At 44.8% G+C, this 20,271-nt stretch overlaps 1 protein-coding gene and 1 non-coding gene across 2 annotated transcripts in view; one reads left to right on the forward strand and one right to left on the reverse strand.

Moving 5' to 3' along the window:
- The window catches only part of LOC126259244 (UNC93-like protein), a 246,046-nt gene that overhangs the window by 178,451 nt on the left and 47,324 nt on the right, over nt 1–20,271 (reverse strand). The gene's annotated exons all lie outside the window — the stretch shown is intronic.
- Trnaa-cgc (transfer RNA alanine (anticodon CGC)) lies at nt 196–268 on the forward strand. The gene has a single exon. It is a non-coding gene; the product is annotated as a tRNA-Ala (tRNA).

Genomic DNA, 20,271 nt, shown 5'->3' on the forward strand with positions numbered 1-20,271 from the left:
AAAAAAAAATCAGCAACCACCCTCTATTAATTCTAGATTGCTACACCCTTGTAAAATTTACGATCGCAGTCGTTACCAATTCGGGGTTCCCGCCAATCTGGTGTTTTCAATATAGGGTGTAAAACAGGACTTTTGTACTTTTTTGTACGTGACATACCACTGGAGACGTTCCACTGAGACGTTATAATTGTACCGAGCGAGGTGGTGCAGTGGTTAGCACACTGGACTCGCATTCGGGAGGACGACGGTTCAATCCCGTCTCCGGCCATCCTGATTTAGGTTTTCCGTGATTTCCCTAAATCGCTTCAGGCAAATGCCGGGATGGTTCCTTTGAAAGGGCACGGCCGATTTCCTTCCCCATCCTTCCCTCACCCGAGCTTGCGCTCCGTCTCTAATGACCTCGTTGTCGACGGGACGTTAAACACTAATCTCCTCCTCCTCCTCCGTTATAATTGTAATTAACTAGTGCATAAAGTGTAAACTATGACTTCCTTCGAATAGAATATGGAGTAGTAAAATTTACGACGGGTAACTAACAATGTAACGTTTTCCCCCGTATAGTGTTCTACGGTTAATAACACTGTTTACACAAATTGAGCTGTTACTCGTTTCGAACAAACAGATTCATCTTCAGACAGCTGATCACGTTTAGATTTCATTTGTTATTATGTTAGTTGTTGGCTGTTTTTCCCCCTGGCGGCGTTAGTTTCTTAGGATGGTGGAACCATACAGCAAAAAGTGACGTGCGAACAGTGAATATACGTAATAATGAATTAAAACCTTATAGTTATAGGCTACTTACATGGAAATTCCGACGTCATTATGTTGCTCTGTAGACTGTTTCCGCTCACGAAATAGTAAAAAATATATGAAGCACATTTTTTACGTGTAAAGATACACGTAGTGTAGAGCACCACACGCACTGAATAGCTTTTGCCACATGGAAGACTGCATACAAAGATGGTGGTATCGCAGTTAAAACAGTGCCACTGAATTTCTGTATGCATATTTAAATATCAAAAAGTGCCTTATATTTTTTTACTAATTCGGCATACCCGTATTGTTGTATGATTAAAACACGGTATCCTTTGCTAAGGTGATACTAGTCGTAGTGCTCTCGCAAAAAGACTTAAGTTTCACTTTTCTTTATCCGTTTGCATCTGCCTTGCCACTTCCTTTTTCATTTACGCGATCGAATTGGTGCAATGTGCTTAAGACACTGGCGTGTTATCTGAGGTAGTATGGATCAGTCCCCGTTCGACCATCCTGGTTTCTCTGGATTGTGTAAATGGGAGCAGGCGAATGCTGAGCCAGTTTCTCAACAGCAGATGGGAAATCCCTTTCACAACACCTTGCCTCGTCTTTTCTCATCAATGTTATTACAGCATCTCTAACGGCCTCCTTGTCGACATTATGTTAATTTCCAATCTTCTTTCCTTGAAGGGATTGGAAACATTAAAGGAGTGCAAGAGGCGTGAAGGGATTAACACGTGCGAGTGAATACTGTAGAACGTGGGGTGGACGTACGTGAAAGACGGAAACAGCCCGTTTTCATAAAGAATTACACTGAGGTTCAGAAATGGTTCAAATGGCTCTAGGCACTATGGGACGTAACATCTGAGGTCATCAGTCCCCTAGACTTAGAACTACTTAAACCTAACGTACCTAAGGACATCACACACATCCATGCCCAAGGCAGGATTCGAACCTGCGACCGCTGCAGCTGCATAGTTCCAGACTGAAGCGCCTAGAACCGCTCGTCCACAGCGGACGGCGCTACACTGAGGTGACAAAAGTCATGGGATAGCGATATCCACATGTACAGATGACGGTAATATCGGTAACGCAAGGTGTGAAAGGACAGTTGATTGACAAAGCTGTCATTTGTATTCAGGTGATCCACGTGAAAAGATTTCCGCTGTGATTATTGCCGCGCGACGGGAATTAACAGACTTCAAGTGCGGAATGGTAGTTGGAGCTAGATGCATGAGACATTTCATTTCAGAAATCGTTAGATAATTAAATATTCCTAGATGCACAGTGTCAAGAGTGTAGTCGAGAATTCCAAATTTCAGACATTAGCTATTACGGACAACGCATTGGCTGACAGCTTTCACATAGCGATCAAGAGCATCGGCGTTTGGTTAGAGTAGTCAGTGCTAACAGACATGCAACACTGGTTGAAACAATCGCAGAAATCGTACGACCAACGTTTCCGTTTCCGTAAGGACAGTGTGGCGAAACCTGGGCTATGGCAGCAGACGACCGACGCGGCTGTCTTTGCTAACAATACGACATCGCCTGCAGAGCCTCTCCTGGGCTCGTGACCGTAACAGTTGGACCATAGACTACTGGAAAACCGCGGCCTGGTCAGATGAGTCCCGGATTCAGGTAAGAGATTGTTAACAAGGCACTGTGCAAGCTGGTGATGGCTCCATAATGGCGAGTGCTGTGTTATATGGAATGGGTGGGTTCTGGTCCAACTGAACCTATCATTGACTGAAAATGCTTATGTTCGGCTACTTGGAGACCATATGCTGCCATTTACCGATGGAATTTTTATGGACAACAATGCGCTATTTCGCTGGGGCCGGCCGGTGTGGCCGTGCGGTTCTAGGCGCTTCAGTCTGGAACCGCGTGATCGCTACGGTCGCAGGTTCGAATCCTGCCTCGGGCATTGATGTGTGTGATGTCCTTAGGTTAGTTAGGTTTAAGTAGTTCTAAGTTCTAGAGGACTGATGACCACAGATGTTAAGTCCCATAGTGCTCAGAGCCATTTGAACCATTTTTATTTCGCTGGGCCACAATTGTTCGCGACTGGTTTGAAGAACAATCTGGCCAGTTAGAGCGAATGATTAGACCACCCAGATCATGACATGAATCCCGTCGAACATTTATTGGGCATAATCGAGAGGTCAGTTCGTGCACAAAATGCCGCACCGGCAACACTTTCGCAGTTATGGACGGCTATAGAGACAGCACGGCTCAGTATTTCTGCATGTGACTTCCAACGAGTTGTTGATGCTACGTAGAGCTGCCACTCTACACCAGGCAAAAGGAGGTCCAGCACGAAATTAGGTGTCCCATGACTTTTGTCACCTCATTGTATACTGATGAATTATGTTCCGTTTATCGTCTTAGCACTAAAATAAGGCAATGGAAATATGGGCAATAATTCCCTTAGTGCAAATTACGTGAATGGGATAGCAAGGTGTTACGCCATTCCTTGTAGCATGGTACATCGTACGGTGGTTTCCGCGCCTTAATGCCGCTGTAAGTGGCGATAGGGGTCGGAGAGACGAAAGTACAATACTGGCCATTAAAATTGCTACACCAAGAAGAAATGCAGATGATAAATGGGTATTCATTGGACAAATATATTATACTAGAATTGACATATGATTACATTTTCACGCAATTTGAGTGCATAGATCCTGAGAAATCAGTACCCAGAACAACCACCTCTGACCGTAATAACGGCCTTGATATGCCTGGGCATTGAGTCAAACAGAGCTTGGCTGTCGTGTACAGGTACAGCTGCCCATGCAGCTTTAACACGATACTACAGTTCATCAAGAGTAGTGACTAGCGTATTGTGACGAGCCAGTTGCTCGGCCACCATTGACCAGACGTTTTCAATTGGTGAGGTATCTGGAGAATGAACTGGCCAGGGCAGCAGTCGAACATTTTCTGTATACAGATAGGCCCGTACAGGACCTGCAACATGCGGTCTTGCATTATACTGCTGAAATGTAGGGTTTCGCAGGGATCGAATGAAGGGTAGAGCCACGGGTCGTAACACATCTGAAATGTAACGTCCACTGTTCAAAGTGCCGTCAATGCGAGCAAGAAGTGACGGAGACGTGTAACCCCATACCATCACGCCAGGTGATACGCCAGTATGGCGATGACGAATACACGCTTCCAATGTGCGTTCACCGCGATGTCGCCAATCACGAATGCGACTATCATGGTGCTGTAAACAGAACCTGGGTTCATCCGAAAAAATGACGTTTTGCCATTCATGCACCCAGGTTCGTCGTCGAGTACACCATCGCAGGCGCTCCTGTCCGTGATGCAGCGTCAAGGGTAACCGCAGCCATGGTCAGACCTGATAGTCCATGCTGCCGCAAACGTCGTCGAACTGTTCTTACAGATAGTTGTTGTCTTGCAAACGTCCCCATCTGGTAACCCAGGGATCGAGACGTGGCTGCACGACCCGTTACAGCCATGCGGATAAGATGCCTGTCATCGCAACTGCTAGTGATACGAGGCCGTTGGGATCCAGCACGGCGTTCCGTACTACCCTTCTGAACCCACCGATTCCAAATTCTGCTAACAGTCATTGGATCTCGACCAACGCGAGCAGCAATGTCGCGATACGATAAACCGCAATCGCGATAGGCTACAATCCGACCTTTATCAAAGTCGGAAACGTGATGGTACTCATTTCTCCTCCCTACACGAGGCATCACAACAACGTTTCACCAGGCAACGCCGGTCAACTGCTGTGTGTGTATGAGAAATCGGTTTGAAACTTACCTCATGTCAGCACGTTGTAGGTTTCGCCTCCGGCACCAACTTTGTGTGAATGCTCTGAAAAGCTAATCATTTGCGTATCACAGCATCTTGTTCCTGTCGGTTAAATTTCGCGTCTGTAGCACGTCATCTTCGTGGTGTGGCGATTTTAATGGCCAGTAGTGTACTTTTATGCCATTTCCGAGAGTATGGCGTTTCTGCATATTTTGAAATTGCAGGCGAGGACGTGCATACTCACTAGTGTCGAGCTGGGCACGTGAAGGCCGCAGAAGCACCTACATTTTGTGCTACGCAAGCTAGCAGCGGGCAGTGTCAGCTGACTGGGGGCTACTCACGGACAACAAACGCCGTCTCAGCAACCGCTCACCCCGATGTGGGCCTTAACTGCTTCCGCTATGCTCTGCTGACCCCCCTTACCTACGTTTCGCTTACATGTTTTTAACTGGGAATGGTTATCAAAGGTGGAGAGTGGGTGTAAGGAAAGGTGAATTCAGCAATAGGGTAGACTGAACTATGGACGTACCAAAATTACTTGAAAAATTAAAGCTGTGTGCCGTGCCTCGTTCCATAATTAAGGCAGTAACAGCAGCGCAAAGTGTGAGACAGTGGAGAATTTCGAAAGGACACAATAATCATGACAAGCGCAACGAATTTCACAAATATCGCTGTGCTGTCATGTCATCACTCGTTAGATATTTGCGATTGGCAATCGCGTAACATTTGAAGGCAATCTTCTTGGTTCTCGGGGTAGATGTAAGGATCAACAATTTTTTTAAGTTTTGCGTTCTGAATCGCCAGTTGTTGTAGTTTCCATACTGCTGAATTCTTGTCATACCGTATGTACAACCATTGCTAATACTAACCGAAGCATAAGGAATGTTGCGTCGTGTTAGGGACATGAAAAGCTAGCTCTCCTTTACATAGTAACTTTGTTTTTCTTACGTTAATCGATTACTTCTGTCAGCCCATCAACATTTTCTTGGCAGCCCCTAAGAGAATTTTGCATAACCTTAAGATTTCTCGATCTCGTTCCGACCTTGTATTGTTTTACCTATGATAAGGGTTCATCCATCTCAATATGGCAAACGCTAACATCAGGGAAATGAGAGGAAAGTTTTTAGCCAGTCTGCATAACACTCTAGGAACTAAATTCCTGCAAGAGAACACCACTCAATATGTCATTAGAAACAGAATGCTAGCCGAGTTGGAGAAGAGCTAGAGCATTCACGAATGGTCTGACAGAAGAAACCACAAGCATTTCACAGAGTGAAAAAATGGCTCTGAGCACTATGGGACTCAACATCTTAGGTCATAAGTCCCCTAGATCTTAGAACTACTTAAACCTAACTAACCTAAGGACATCACACACACCCATGCCCGAGGCAGGATTCGAACCTGCGACCGTAGCAGTCCCGCGGTTCCGGACTGCAGCGCCAGAACCGCTAGACCACCGCGGCCGGCTTCACAGAGTGATACCGAACATTTATGAAAGAGCGAAAATAGGACGGTTCGAACAGTATTCGAATCTAGCTGCACCTACGTACGAGTCTAGAATCAACTATAAGGGACTTGGAGGAAGAATTCGCCTGTGACGTACTATGTTCGTAATGAGAAGACGTAAAGAACTAGCTTTGCCGTACTTCATAGATACATTTTGTTTTCACAGGTTAACAATGTATAACGTACATTAGATTATTTTTTAATGTTTTACTTATTTTTTTTTTTTTACAGATTCAGTGCTATATGTTTCGACACTCTCAGATATGCTCGAGGGTTTAGTGTTTAATCCTATAACAATACACTTGAAGTCAATGCGAATGATGTAAAAATAAAAAAAAATTGCTGCTTCTTGGAGGAGATGATGCTCAGAAATATACAATCTTGAAGACCAGATTGATGATACGAAATGGAAGCCTCCGTGTCGTGAATGTATGGAAACTTACACGGTGTGTACTGCTGCATGACAAGACTCGTTTGAAGTCAACTCGTGAAATATTCTCACTTCCACTAGGGTTGACCAATAAGTCCTTGTCCTATTCAGAATGGTGAATTCGTACAACTTAAATCTCGCTTTGTCTTGTAGCACGTACTTAAAACTAACGGCTTACTGCAGGTGGTCTGTTCATTACTGACAATAAACAGCTGTTACTACCGAGCGCGGCTAGTAGAAAAGAAACCGCAACGAATTTAGAACGACCAGAAAGCGAAAAGCTACACTAAAACCCTGTAAGAAAGGGTGAAATATCCACATATATCGTTTTCAGATCGTTGCGAGGCATAATAAAGTAGTTTATTACGCGAACAATGCAAGCCGTTGAGTGAACGAGTCAGAGTGCTCCCGCGAAAGATGTACGTCGGGCGCTCACGGGCTCTCAGCACTATGTGGTTAACAAATGACGTGTGGTTATCTGCCCGGTGCAAGACTTTTGATTTGATGTCACCGCAAAGATTTGCTTATCATTTTCGATGCTTAGTTTCTTAAGCAGCTCTCGTGTTTATTCGAAGGGGCGTGAATGGACCCAGTTCCAGATCTTCCTACCGTGGAAAACATCAGTGAGACGTTTCATGCTCTCCTGTTATGGACATTTCTGGAGCCCACCAATCTCATTTATAACAATAGACATAAATTTATCAAACAACGATGGCGTGAAAGCCAGTTCGCTCCACTCCTCCACGAGATGCGGCAAGTTGTTTCCATATCCCTTGATTTTCAGAGTGCGTCCGATACAGTTACGCACTGCCGTTTAATGAACAAAATAAGGGCGTACAGAACATCGAACCAGTTTTGTGACAGGACTGAAAATTTCTTAGGAAGTAATACAACACAGGACGTCATTCTTAAAGTTGGAAAATGCTCAGATGTAAAAGTAGTTCCTCGCGTATCCATTTGAATGCTATAGGATCATTACTGTTTGCACACACACGCACACACACATAGACACACATAGGACAGATATTTTTATATGTGATACCTTAATGTGTGCACACATCAGTGTGTTCGTTGTTTTTTCTTTGCGTTAAGAGTCTTCCCCCCAAACACGTCGCACAATTTACTACCTTATGTTTTCTTCACTGTCATAACTGCACCATTAAGCGCACTACCTATGTCAGTATAGACTAGCCATTCTGTGTTCATGCATCCACAATTCAACGCCTGACCTGCTGCCGAGGGAGAAATAAGCATTAGTGGCTTGCTTTTGCCATATGTTCTTGGAGGTACTACCCAGCCTAAAAACATGCGACTTGTAATAGCTATAGTTACCAGTCTATAAAGGACGTAAATACCGATGTAATGTTGTACAGTACACCGTCCTCAGACGCCAAGAGAAATTCCAGAATAAGATTTTCACTCTGCAGCGGAGTGTGCGCTGTTATGAAACTTCCTAGCAGATTAAAACTGTGTATCTGACTGAGACTCGAACTCGGGACCTTTGCCTTTCGCGGACAAATGCTCTACCATCTGAACTACCCAAGCACGACTCACGCACGCCCTCGCAGCTTCAGTTCTGCCAGTACCTCGTCTCCTACGTTCCAAACTTCACAGAAGCTCTTCTGCAGAAGAGTGAAGTTTGGAAGGTAGGAGACGAGATACTGGCAGAATTTTGAAGTTTGGAAGGGAGGAGACGAGGTACTCGCAGAATTGAAGCTGCGAGGAAGGATCGTGAGTCGTGCTTGGGTAGCTCAGATGGTAGAGCATTTGCTCGCGAAAGGCAAAGGTCCCGAGTTCGAGTCTCGGTCAGGTACACAGTTTTAATATGCCAGGAAGTTTCACCAAGAAAAATATCTACACTAACACCCATTATATCCTGTACATACAGGGTGCTCTAAAATTCCTCTTACTAACTGTTCGGACTTGTAGAGGGGACTGAATAGATAATATTTTGAATTGTCACCCATTTACGGAAACGCACTGTTTCCTTGCTACAATCATTTAGAAACATGCTAGCAACTCGATCACTTTCACAAGTAATTTAATAGACGTGACCCAGCACATCTCTTGTCTTACAATTCCAATCTTTAATAACCAAAGAAAGAACAAGGAGACTTAATCAGTTTTCACGAACACTGTTGTTTACAGTTACACTCAAACCGTTTTTGTCCTTTTCAAAGGATGCTTAGCACTCTGATCCACTACAAGTAAGGTTCGACATGGCGACCACCAAGTTCGGTGCGCTTGTCATGCCTACGAATGATGATACGGTACACACACTCTATCACACCTGGTGTCCCTATAATCTGTCCTGCAGCGAACGCAACTCGTGCCACCAGACCTTAGTAGGCCATGGAGTCGGACGATGTGGAGAGCCATCTTGATAAAGGCGATGAGCAGTTCTTCGATTACCGTGAGGTTTTCCATTCAGAAGGATCATGTCGGTGTATTCTGCAAACGTGTACCTAATCGTGTTACTGTAACACTCACATACGTGAAAGAGGCTGGAACCACGCCAGAGACGTTAAATGACGTTAGCTGACGACGTAATAACCCCTGCCAGTAGTTTATAAGGCTAATTTTAGTGCATCCTGTATATAGTTTTGGTGTGTGTGTGTGTGTGTGTGTGTGTGTGTGTGAGAGAGAGAGAGAGAGAGAGAGAGAGAGAGAGAGAGAAAGAAATAAGCTACGTAAGGTTGTCCGCAGAGGATATTGTATATAGAGAAGACGCAATGCCAGAAAATTAGAGCGAAATACAGGAAGACCTGCAATGGATTGACACTTAGTTGCAGGGATTGATAGTTGATCCCCAGTATAAACAAGGTATTGTACTGCCCGTAAATAGGCGGCAAGCTCAATTACTCTCTGATCGTACGATTGTTGAACAAGTACTGGAACTGTGACATCCATAAAATATCAGGGAGTAAGCGCCCGGAGCGTTATGAAGTCAAACTGTTACCTCACGAAATTAAAAGGAGGAATAAAGACAGATGCCAGGCAGAGATTGATTGGAAGAATCATTAGAAACTGAAATCCACTCACGATGTAGATAGGGTTCAAAAGCCTCAGTCGGCCGATGGTTGAATATTGCTTCTCTGTCTGGGTCTCATGCCTGCTAAGATTGATAGAGGAAGCATAGAATATCCAAAGAAGAGCAGTGCGTTGTGTCACGGCTTCGTCTGGTAAGCGCGTAAGAGTCACGAAAATGCTCGTTTAACACCAGTGCCTGACTACAAGAGTGTCATTATGCATTAGTGAATGGTTTACTCTTAAAATTCTTAGAACATTCGTTTTTCGAGTCAACAAATACATTGCTTCCTCCCATGCATTTCTCGTAAAAATACGATAAATATATTACACAACATAGAGGCTGACCAGCAATCGTTCTTCTCGTGCACCACTTGAGACTGTAACAGGCAAGGGGAGAGGTGATATTTGTACACCAAGTACCCTCCGCCACACACCGTTAGACGGCTGTCTACTGTAGCCGTAGAAGCAGAGAATCTAGGATCTCCACGCCAGAAGCAGCGACGCTAATAGTGCAGTACAGACGTATAGAGATGGTCGGCAGTGTGTGATTGAAGTCTTTCTTCTTCGTGTTCATCCTGGTGGCACATACAGGACGGCCATTATAAAGCGTCGTGCTGTTTCTTACGTAACTGTTTTGAGCTTGACAAAGCGTTGTACTTGACCTCTCATCCTCGTTTTTGTGATCATCCTTCTCTCTGTTTTTGCATTATCTCGCTAACCTGGTACATTTTATACACTTAAAGTTCCGGTGGTAACGATATTTTTCTCATCTTTTGCTGTATGGAAAATTAGGGCCCTTAGACTCTAATGACCGAAATTAGTGGACGTTACGCCTGATGCTTTTTGTGAAAAAGCCCTTATCTTCTGAGCGCACCTGTGCAGGACATCCGGGTTCTCAGCATTCTGATGTGTGTAAGTTAGGCTGACAGTACGAGCCATTACAGTCATCAGGGTCATCATCATTATCATCTTTGTAGCTGTTGTCCTCTCATTGCGGCGAGTTTTTTGATGGCTCTCAAATCCTTGAAAGTTTTAGGTCACGTTCGTGATCGTTAACTTTGTCAGCGGAAGAGTTGCCCAGTATGTTTTTATTCACGTTTTTTAGTGACCATTTCCCATTTCAGAGCATAAACTGTATATTTGTGTGGGATGAAGATATTTGCGGCAGGTAGTTTGCTTCATCTTCTGTCTGAATAGCATAGGCGCTTTGCTATTTGAAACGAATATGGACTGGAATTGCAGTTTTTAGAACAGTGTGTAAAATTCAATTTTTGTTAACGTTTCTTTCGTGTAGAGAAACAGTTACATGACACAGACAGATCAACTACAAAACACGTCTGTACAGAATCTGCAAATGGAGAATATACTCCGAAAATATTTGCGATGAAATGGAGTGAAAGCAACAGGTTACTCTTTGTCCAAACTCACCATAATTTAGAGATGCATTACCTGGTACTCTTTCTGTAGTGAGATAGGTAAGATAAGGAGCGTATATTCCGTATGGCAGAGACAATTTGGCACCAGCGCGGACTTGCAGAATCTACGTACATATTGTTTCAGCAAACAAGCAGAAAGCAAGTAAGAGGCACAGGCCGTCCTAACACGAAGCAAAACGCCACGCAACAGACTTTTTTTTTAAAAAAGAAATAGAAAATGGGAAACTCAGATTACTGTCCGAGAGAAGCAGTCTCACGTCCTACGTCATACTCCTTCTTGTTTGTTTGGTCAGGTGTTATACCCATAAACTTTTCCGCAGCTGATCGATTTGTGCTTGACATAGGAACGACAAGAGAATACGTTCAATTTATTGCACGCCTCGAAAACTTGATGTGAATGAATATTAATCTATTTCTTTTTTTACATTTTAATGCTGGTTTGGCAGACGGTGTTTCGTACAAAACACCTTAACAGTTACAGAGGCAGGTACTAGCAATTGGTCGTGCTTTTGTCTCAGAACCGCCCAAGGCAGTCTGGAGTTCTTTAATGCGGCTATAAAAAAGCAGAAGGGGAACGTAAGACATCAGGGTTTTTGCAGAGAGGACACTATGTAGTTCCGACTGGACACAGGAAAAGTAACCGAAAAACGCCTTTTTGAGTGATATATATATAAGTGGATGATGGTGTTTAGGTAAGACGGAAAACTTGATTTAGTAATGTATGAAAATGATTTAAATTTCCACTTTTCCGAAAACGAGTCCCTTGCCTCAACCACTAAGCGCCTCGTTAGAGTTTCCGAGAGTAAATTTCACCTGAAACGATACGTAAATAAAAAAATAGCTTATAATTCTTATTTTGGACCTACGCGTTATAAGTCAGAGGAGTACGACAGTAACAGGAATTTACTCTGGAGCTTTAGTCGTTAAAGTAACAATCTGAATATAATACTAAATACCACAGTTTCTTCGCAGGCATTCCCTTGTTTAAGATGATGTGCCATTACTTTCCTGTGACTTGAGACCCGCCTACCGGCCAGTTATAATGGTGCCTACAGGTTAATGCGACTTTCCGGAAATCGTCTAGCACAGTCCCACACAGAAAAATGTTAACGAAGGCTCGATCATACGAAATAGTTTCTATACGTCAGTGCCTCAAAAAGCTTTTAAGTTATGGAACCCAGTACGTTTACCTGGACGGCGAGTGTCGTCAGAGGCAAGGGTACGGCCGGGGCTGCCCTTGGAAGTGTTATGGTACCGGTCGTCTTTTCTCCATACATAAACGATCTAACGGATAGAGTGAGCAGCAACCTGGAACTGTTTGCTGATGAGGCTGCAGTGAACCGGAAAGTGCCAACGTTAAGCGACTGAAGAATGGTACTGGATGACTTAGACAGAACTTCTATTTGGTTTGGTGAATGGCGGCTTACTCTAAACGTGGGAAAATGTAAGTTAATGCAGATGAGTAGCAAAAAGTAATCCTATGATGTTCGAATATAGTATTAGTGATCTGGTCCTTGACACATTTACATCGGTTAAATATCTGGGCGTAACGTTGCAAAGCGACATGAAATGAAACGGGCACGTAAGGTCGGTTGTAGAGAAGGCGAATGGTCGTCTTCGGTTTATTGGGAGAATTCTAGGAAAGTGTAACTCACTTGTAAAGGAGACCGCGCGCAGAACACTTGTGCGACCCCTTCTGTAGCGCCGGCCGCGGTGGTCTAGCGGTTCTAGGCGCGCAGTCCGGAACCGTGCGACCGCTACGGTCGCAGGTTCGAATCCTGCCCCGGGCATGGATGTGTGTGATGTCCTTAGGTTAGTTAGGTTTAAGTAGTTCTAAGTTCTAGGGGACTTATGACCACAGCAGTTGAGTCCCATAGTGCTCAGAGCCATTTGAACCATTTGAACCTTCTGTAGCACTGCCCGAGTGTTTTGGATCCCCACCAGATCGGATTAAAGAAAGTCCTCGAAGCAATCCACAGGCACGCTGCTAGATTTGTTTACCGGTACCTTCGACCAATATGGGAATGTTACAGAAACGCTCCGTGATCTCAAATGGGAAGCACTGGGGGTAGAAGACGTTTTCGCAAAATGCTAGTGAGAAAGTTTAGAGAACTTACGTTTGCGAAAGACTGCAGAAATATTCCACTGCTACCAATATATATCTCGCGTAAAAACCGCGAAGACAAGATAAGAGAAATCCAGACCCGTTCGGAAGCATAAAGCAGTCGATTTTCCCTCACGCCACTTGCGAGTGGAACAGGAAGGGAAAGAGTAGCAGCAGTACAAGGTACCCTTCACCATGCACAGGATGGTGGCTTGGGGAGTATCTGTGTAGATGTAGATGCAGACAGACTAACCACTGAGCAACGTGAGGTTTTTTTTTCCACCTTCCCAAGACCTTCTGCACAAGTGAAAAGTTGCCTCCAGAAATATGCGTAGGGTCAATTGGGAATCGATCAAAGTGTAGTCTGATATTTATCTGTGCGTCTACCATGTTAGTCCGCCTCCTTAGTTGAGTGGTCATCGCGGCCGACAGGCATATGTAGGACTAAAATTCGATTCCCAGAAGTGGCTCGGAGGAATGGAGCGGAGTGCACTCCCCCTTGTGATGGCAATTGAGGAGCTACTTAACCACGTAGTGGCGGCTTCATGTCACGAAAACTGTAAACAACTGGAGCAGCGGTGTGCTGAGCCAACCCCCCTCTAACCGGCATCCAGTGACGCTACTGGCAAAGGACGACACGGTGGTCGGTCGGTACCGATGGGCCTTCCAAGGCCTGTGGACGGAGTTTACGTTTTTACACAGTGTTATGTTAACGTACGTAAAAGAGAAAGTAAGTTGCAACGTCGTACATAGCAACCATTTTTGTTATATTTCAAAGAGGCTTATGTTTCTTACTGGTGAGGTAAATCGAAGGTTTGATGCACAACGTGTCTTGAGCGCTGGTGCGAGAAAAGTTGTTGTGGCTTGTGACTGTGCCTGCAGAGCTGAAAACGGCGTTCGAGTGTCAGACGGCAACTTGCAGAGCTGTCTGCCGGTCGTGTAAGTCGCATCCCAGGAGCAAGAAACCCGGAGGACGCAGCAGCGGTTGTCGCCGGCGGGGCAGGCCCCGGAGTGTTCCTGTCTGGCCTTATAGGGCGCGAGGCCGATGGCATTTACATGCGTGGTGCGCACGTGCAGGCGATCCTGCCGTAATGACGCGACGGGGGAACACGGAAGCGGTCCGGGAGTCGAGAGCTACGCACGAGGCGGAAGGTCGTGCGCCGCCTCTACTGTTTCCGAGGCCACCCCAGTGTGGGCCTGGACGGCAGTTATTTCTTTACTACAGTGGATCGTGGGCTGTGGGGAAAGCGGAAAAGAAGAGAATCGAGGCGTCTGAGATGTGGTACAGACAGATTTTGAAAGTTAGATGAACTGACAAGAAGTGAAGAGGTTCTCCGCAAAATAGAGGAGTAAAGGTACTCTATCTGATCAAAAGTATCCTGTCACCCCTTTGTAGACCACCAGATGCCACAAACAGTGGGCCTCCCAGCGTAAAAAGTGGATGATACTGTTGTGTTGTCAGGACAGAAGAGCAACTATAAAATGAATCGGCCAGGGACTGGTGATTGGATGACACCTGAGTAATAAATCCGTCAGGGACATTTCAACACTTTTAACGCTGCCCAGCCCGACTGTTGGTGATGTGCCTGTGAAGTGGTAACGCGAAGGAACAACCACAGCTAAAACAAGACCAGGCAGACTCATTTCCTGATAGACTTGGACCACGGGGCATAGTGGAGGGTGTTGTAAAAATCGCATGGAATTAGCGGAAGGAACCAGTTGTGAGTTCCAAATTCTTACCAGCAGTCCAGCTAGCGCAATGACTGTGTGTAGGGACTTAAAAAGAAAGGGCACAAAAGCCGAGCAGATTCTTATAAGCCGTACACTTCTACAGTCAGTGCGAAGGGACGCTCGAGCTGGTGCAAAGAGCGACGCCGCTGGATAGTGGATGACTGTAAACGAGGGATCTGGAATGATGAGTCACGCTATACCCTGTGGCAATACGATGGAATGGTTTGAGTTTGGCGAGTGCCTGGGGAACGTAGTAGTGCTAGCCTTGAAGTACAGAGAAGAGGAAGTTGCGCTACGGCAGTTTTTTTCGTGCATAGAGTGTGATCCTCTTACTGGGATTAAGACACCTATAAATGCGGAAGGATATAAACAGATTTTACAGTATTGTGTACTGCGTACAATAGAGGAAAAGCCGGCCGTTGTGGCCGAGCGGTTCTAGGCGTTTCAGTCGGAACCGCGCTGCTGCTACGGTCGCAGGTTCGAATCCTGCCTCGGGCATGGATGTGTGTGATGTCCTTAGGTTAGATAGGTTTAAGTAGTTCTAAGTATAGGGGACTGATGACCTCAGATGTTAAGTCCCATAGTGGAGCCATTTGAACCATAGAGGAAAACTTCCAAGACGTTGACTGTTTGCGTCAGCCTGACAATGTATCCTGTCATAAAGCAACATCTGTGAGTCAATGGTTTGTGGACAATAAAACTCCTGAAATGAACTGGATCGCTCTGAGTCCCAACCTGAACCCAATGGAACAACTTTGGGATCTGTTAGTACGTTAGACTTCGCTCCAGACTCGAGCGTCCAACATCGCTACCTTCTCTGTTTCGGCTCTTGATGAAGAATAGGCCGCCGTTCATCCACATCTCCCCAGGAGAGTACATGCCCTCATGGCTGATGCATCCCATGTTAATGTCAAGTAATAGCTTTGCGGATATTTTTGATCAGATAGTGTACGTATAGCACTGACGGAACCAGTGACTGGATGGTAAAACATGTGTTGGGACATCAGGAAATAACTTCCATGGTTCTTGTGGAAGCTGTAGAGGGTAACAACCGTAGAGAAAGTAAGAAACAAGAGCAAATTTAATAAAAATTGAGGACATTATGTTACTCTGAGACGAAGATTACGATACAGGAGTGGAATTCGTGAGGAGCAGTATCAAATAAGTCAGATGACTGATGAAAGAAATATTAGTTAAAATCGATTTGTTTTCTTCGCATTTAGTCCGATTTCTAAGCCATTTAAGTGGTCTGGAGGGGGGGGGGGTCTTGTACAATGCTTGTTTGTTTTCAGACCCTTCGCTACATTTCTAGCTCATTCACTCACGCATATTATTTGAGTTATGCATCTAGCCTCTTCTGTTTTTGTTTTGGAAACAGACCTTCCACTTTGTTTTTATTTTATTTATTTATCTTTCTTCCTAGTTCCAGGTCTCTGCCCCAGTCTCAGGCCATCGGCCAAGTCATCGGGTTAGACTCTGAGATCCAGCATTGGTCAGTATTAGTTTGTCACCACGAGCACGTCGGACTTCGTAAATAACTAACACGCTTACTGTGGAAGTCCAGTTCTGAAGATTATCTTAAAAAAAATAACAGACGATTCAGTGGCCTAGATAATAACGAACTTGAAGTTAAAAAAATGTCGCACAGATTTATTTAGAAATGCGAGATAATGACAACGTTTATGATTAGCTAGCAGCCTATAAAATGACAGGTTTAAATATCACAAGCTGCGACATAGTCGCGAAAAAACAGTGACCCGTATATGTAATAAGTTTCCTTTAATTTACGTCTATGGTCACAAGCTTTTTGTTAACAGATCACCAGTTTCGGTCTTACATGACCATCATCAGATCTGTTTCATAAAAACGAAGTCCTAATGTACTGCAGCCATGGTGGCATCGTCAAATAGTGGTATTTAACATTTGACGATGCCACTATGGCTGCAGTACATTAGGACTTTGTTTTTATGAAACAGATCTGATGATGGTCATTAAAGACCGAAACGGGCAATCTGCTAACAAAAAGTTTGTGACCATAGACGTAAATTAAAGGAAACTTAGGCTTAAACATTATTGTTGTGCCTCAGACAATAATGTATTTGAACAGTTTGATTAATCGAGAAAATAATAAAAACAACTGAAATTCGTGATAGTTAAGAACCCACTTCATGTATTTATCAGTTTCAAAGCCACTATTTTTTCCTTTTATCAGGCGAGAAACTTCCAGTTCAGACATGAATATGAATAATCGCTCTCCAAGCAACGACGCTTTATTGTCAGCCGCAGTCTCAGTAGGAATTGCGTTATGCAGATCATTTCTCGATTAGATCATTCTTTAGCCATTTTACAAGTGCAATACCAAACCCCTGCAAGCCAGTTGATTGCAAGGACTTTGAGGAAGCATGTGGATGTTTGCGCATAGGCCTGCATGCTTTGCAACAATTTTGACGAATGAGCCTTTGATCCCGTGCGTCTGAATTAAGATGCGATAAAGGAGGTTATGCAGACATACGTCGTGCCCAATGTTATTTTTTGTGCCCTCCTCTGTGTTACGACCTTCGATGGACCATCAGACTGAGGTGATGGCGCGAGGTTAGCAGAAACGAGAGAATCCCCCGTTAAGGAAGCAAATAGCTTTTCCGTTGAATCTCATTACGAGACGCTCTAGAAAACGACACCAAGAAACGCGACCTTCCGCGTTACTGCAGACCTTGTCAACGGCACGGTGTGAAACATTAGTGCTCGAATGTTTTTTTACTGGCAGTGGCAACCAAGGATTTGCTGTTTAATGTGCTATGATGAGCTTTTGTAAATACTGCTGTTATGGAGTGATTAGACAAGGCTAATGGCAAGAAATGGTTGTAGGTGACCTTACGAAGCGGAAGTGCGTCCAGTCCGTTAAACTCGGAAGAGCTAAATTGTTTCGGTCACACAGCAAGCGGGTTTATTTGCCCGTCAGCGTAAGTGTTTTGTATGTTAAAACTGTGACAAGCCACTAATGATGACCCAGTCAACTGCCGCTATAATTCTCCATTTTGATGAGTTCTTTTGAAGTTTCAAGGATGGTTAATAACAGCTGGCTGTTATTGGCGTCATAAGAACGGCACAAGATTACAGCGCTTTACTGAATTAAGAGTCATTACGTTTTGATCTCTGGATCGCAATTTAAGTTGCAGAATATAACTGACGCACGTGACAAGAATTGCTGCTATGATAATGCTAGAGCGTCTGATTTTCTTTCAATATGTTTGCTCTAATTAGTTTTTGAGCCGAATGCCCCGTACCTATCAATATAGCTGGAAATACATAGCACTGGTTTTAAACTGACAAGGTTGATGATATGGAGATTCTTCCTTTCGACCTGTACGGGATAACGGCAGGCGCAATTCAAGGCGTGTCGGATTCAAAGAACATCCACCTCTCCATGCCAAAATTTGCCTTTTTACTCGACAGCGCACAAGCTGATAACGTGTTACGAGGAGCATATCCCATCGAATAGCAGTAATGTCCGCATAACATGACTGTGGAAATGACAAAATGTATGCTCTGCCTGATGTTAAAAAATATTAATGATGATAATGGTGTGTTTCGTCTCTACGCCAGCAAATTCTACAGTAACGTTCTCTTTTCGCTGCAGAGGAGTTTATATCACTGTTACTTAACTGAATTTAATGCATCTGTTTATTGTCGCATGTGTCGCGGTTATGTAACTGGATTATATTCCTGCAGCTAATTCTCCTATTATATTAGCTTTGTCATGAAGGTGAGGTTCTCGTCAATATTTTGACTGTATTTTCCATAACAACTGAAAAACCCGGCGTCGGTTAGTTGGGGATTCGAAGAAAGAAAAATGCAACATCCTCAACCACAACGTCATTTGATGGACAAATGCGGTGGCAGGTAATTCATTGTGGGAGTGTATGACAAAACATTCATACCAACTTAAAGACACGTCACAGTTAATAGCGCTCAACAAACAGTGGCATAAATAAAGAGCGAAACCCTGCTCCGCTCCCTTTCGCCCTCTGGTGGAAACGCAGGGGTGTATTTTCGCATGCGAACCATCGTGAAGAGGCCGAATGGCATCCTGCCATAGATTGTCCCAAGCACCTTGCGCCTTTTTTTGCAATTCGGAAATGGTTCTTGCAGGCCCTGGAGAACAGTAAATTCAGCTTTACCATGTCCCGTACGTGTTCAGTTTGCGAGAGACCTTGTGATCTTGCTGGCCAGGACACCACGAAGACACCGTTTCGTTGCAGTAGCCGCATTTGAACGTGAATTGTCAGGTAAAAAAGCAGGCCACCAGCATCTCGAAGAAATCGCATGATCATACAAAATTAATTGTTGGTAAGGGGGGGTGCCAGGTTGAGATTCATTGGGATAGTCCTTAGAAAATGTAGTTCATCAACAAAGGAGGTGGCTTACAAAACACTCGTTCGACCTACACTTGAGTATTGCTCATCAGTGTGGGATCCGTACCAGATCGGGTTGACGGAGGAGATAGAGAAGATCCAAAGAAGAGCGGCGCGTTTCGTCACAGGGTTATTTAGTAAGCGTGATAGCGTTACGGAGATGTTTAGCAAACTCAAGTGGCAGACTCTGCAAGAGAGGCGCTCTGCATCGCGGTGTAGCTTGCTGTCCAGGTTTCGAGAGGGTGCGTTTCTGGATGAGGTATCGAATATATTGCTTCCCCCTACTTATACCTCGGGAGGAGATCACGAATGTAAAATTAGAGAGATTAGAGCGCGCACGGAGGCTTTCCGGCAGTCGTTTTTCCCGCGAACCATACGCGACTGGAACAGGAAAGGGAAGTAATGACAGTGGCACGTAAAGTGCCCTCCGCCACACACCGTTGGGTGGCTTGCGGAGTATAAATGTAGACGTAGATGTAGCACGTGTATAAGAGCCTGTGCAGTGCAGCTGGCTCTGGTTGCTTTACCCCGCAGAAATACCATATATATCAGCGAGATGTTACTGATGACCCCCCCCCCCCCCTGGCGCGCGCGCGCGCGCACACACACACACACACACACACATCATAAAGCCTGGGATGTGAGCTGTGTGTCGTGAGTGACTTCGCTCTAGATTAGGCATTTCACCAGATGCACTCCATACAGATGTAGTCCACCACTCGCATACGGCCAGAACCTACTTTCATAGGTGAAGACAACAGAGCGCCATTCCCCCTTCCCAGTCAACTCTTTCATGACTCCAAAGTAGCCGTGCTTGGCAGTGACGTGGTGTCATGGTAGCCAGATCAAAGGCACACGGGATCTTAATCCTGCTCCAAGCAGATGGTACTCAGTGGTCCCGTCTGACACAAGAGGTGCAACATGTTCCCAGATTTCGTTCCTGGATGATGTTCGGTCGGCCACCGCTGCTCGCACAATGCGTCGATCTTGACGTGTGTTGGTACTACACGAACGTCTGGTAACTAGTCTACAGGCGTGGACGAACGAAAGGAACGTTTCACAGAGACGAACGAAACGCAAGGAACGAAG

Source organism: Schistocerca nitens, chromosome 5 (genome assembly GCF_023898315.1).
Source record: "Schistocerca nitens isolate TAMUIC-IGC-003100 chromosome 5, iqSchNite1.1, whole genome shotgun sequence".
Lineage (NCBI taxonomy): Eukaryota > Metazoa > Arthropoda > Insecta > Orthoptera > Acrididae > Schistocerca > Schistocerca nitens.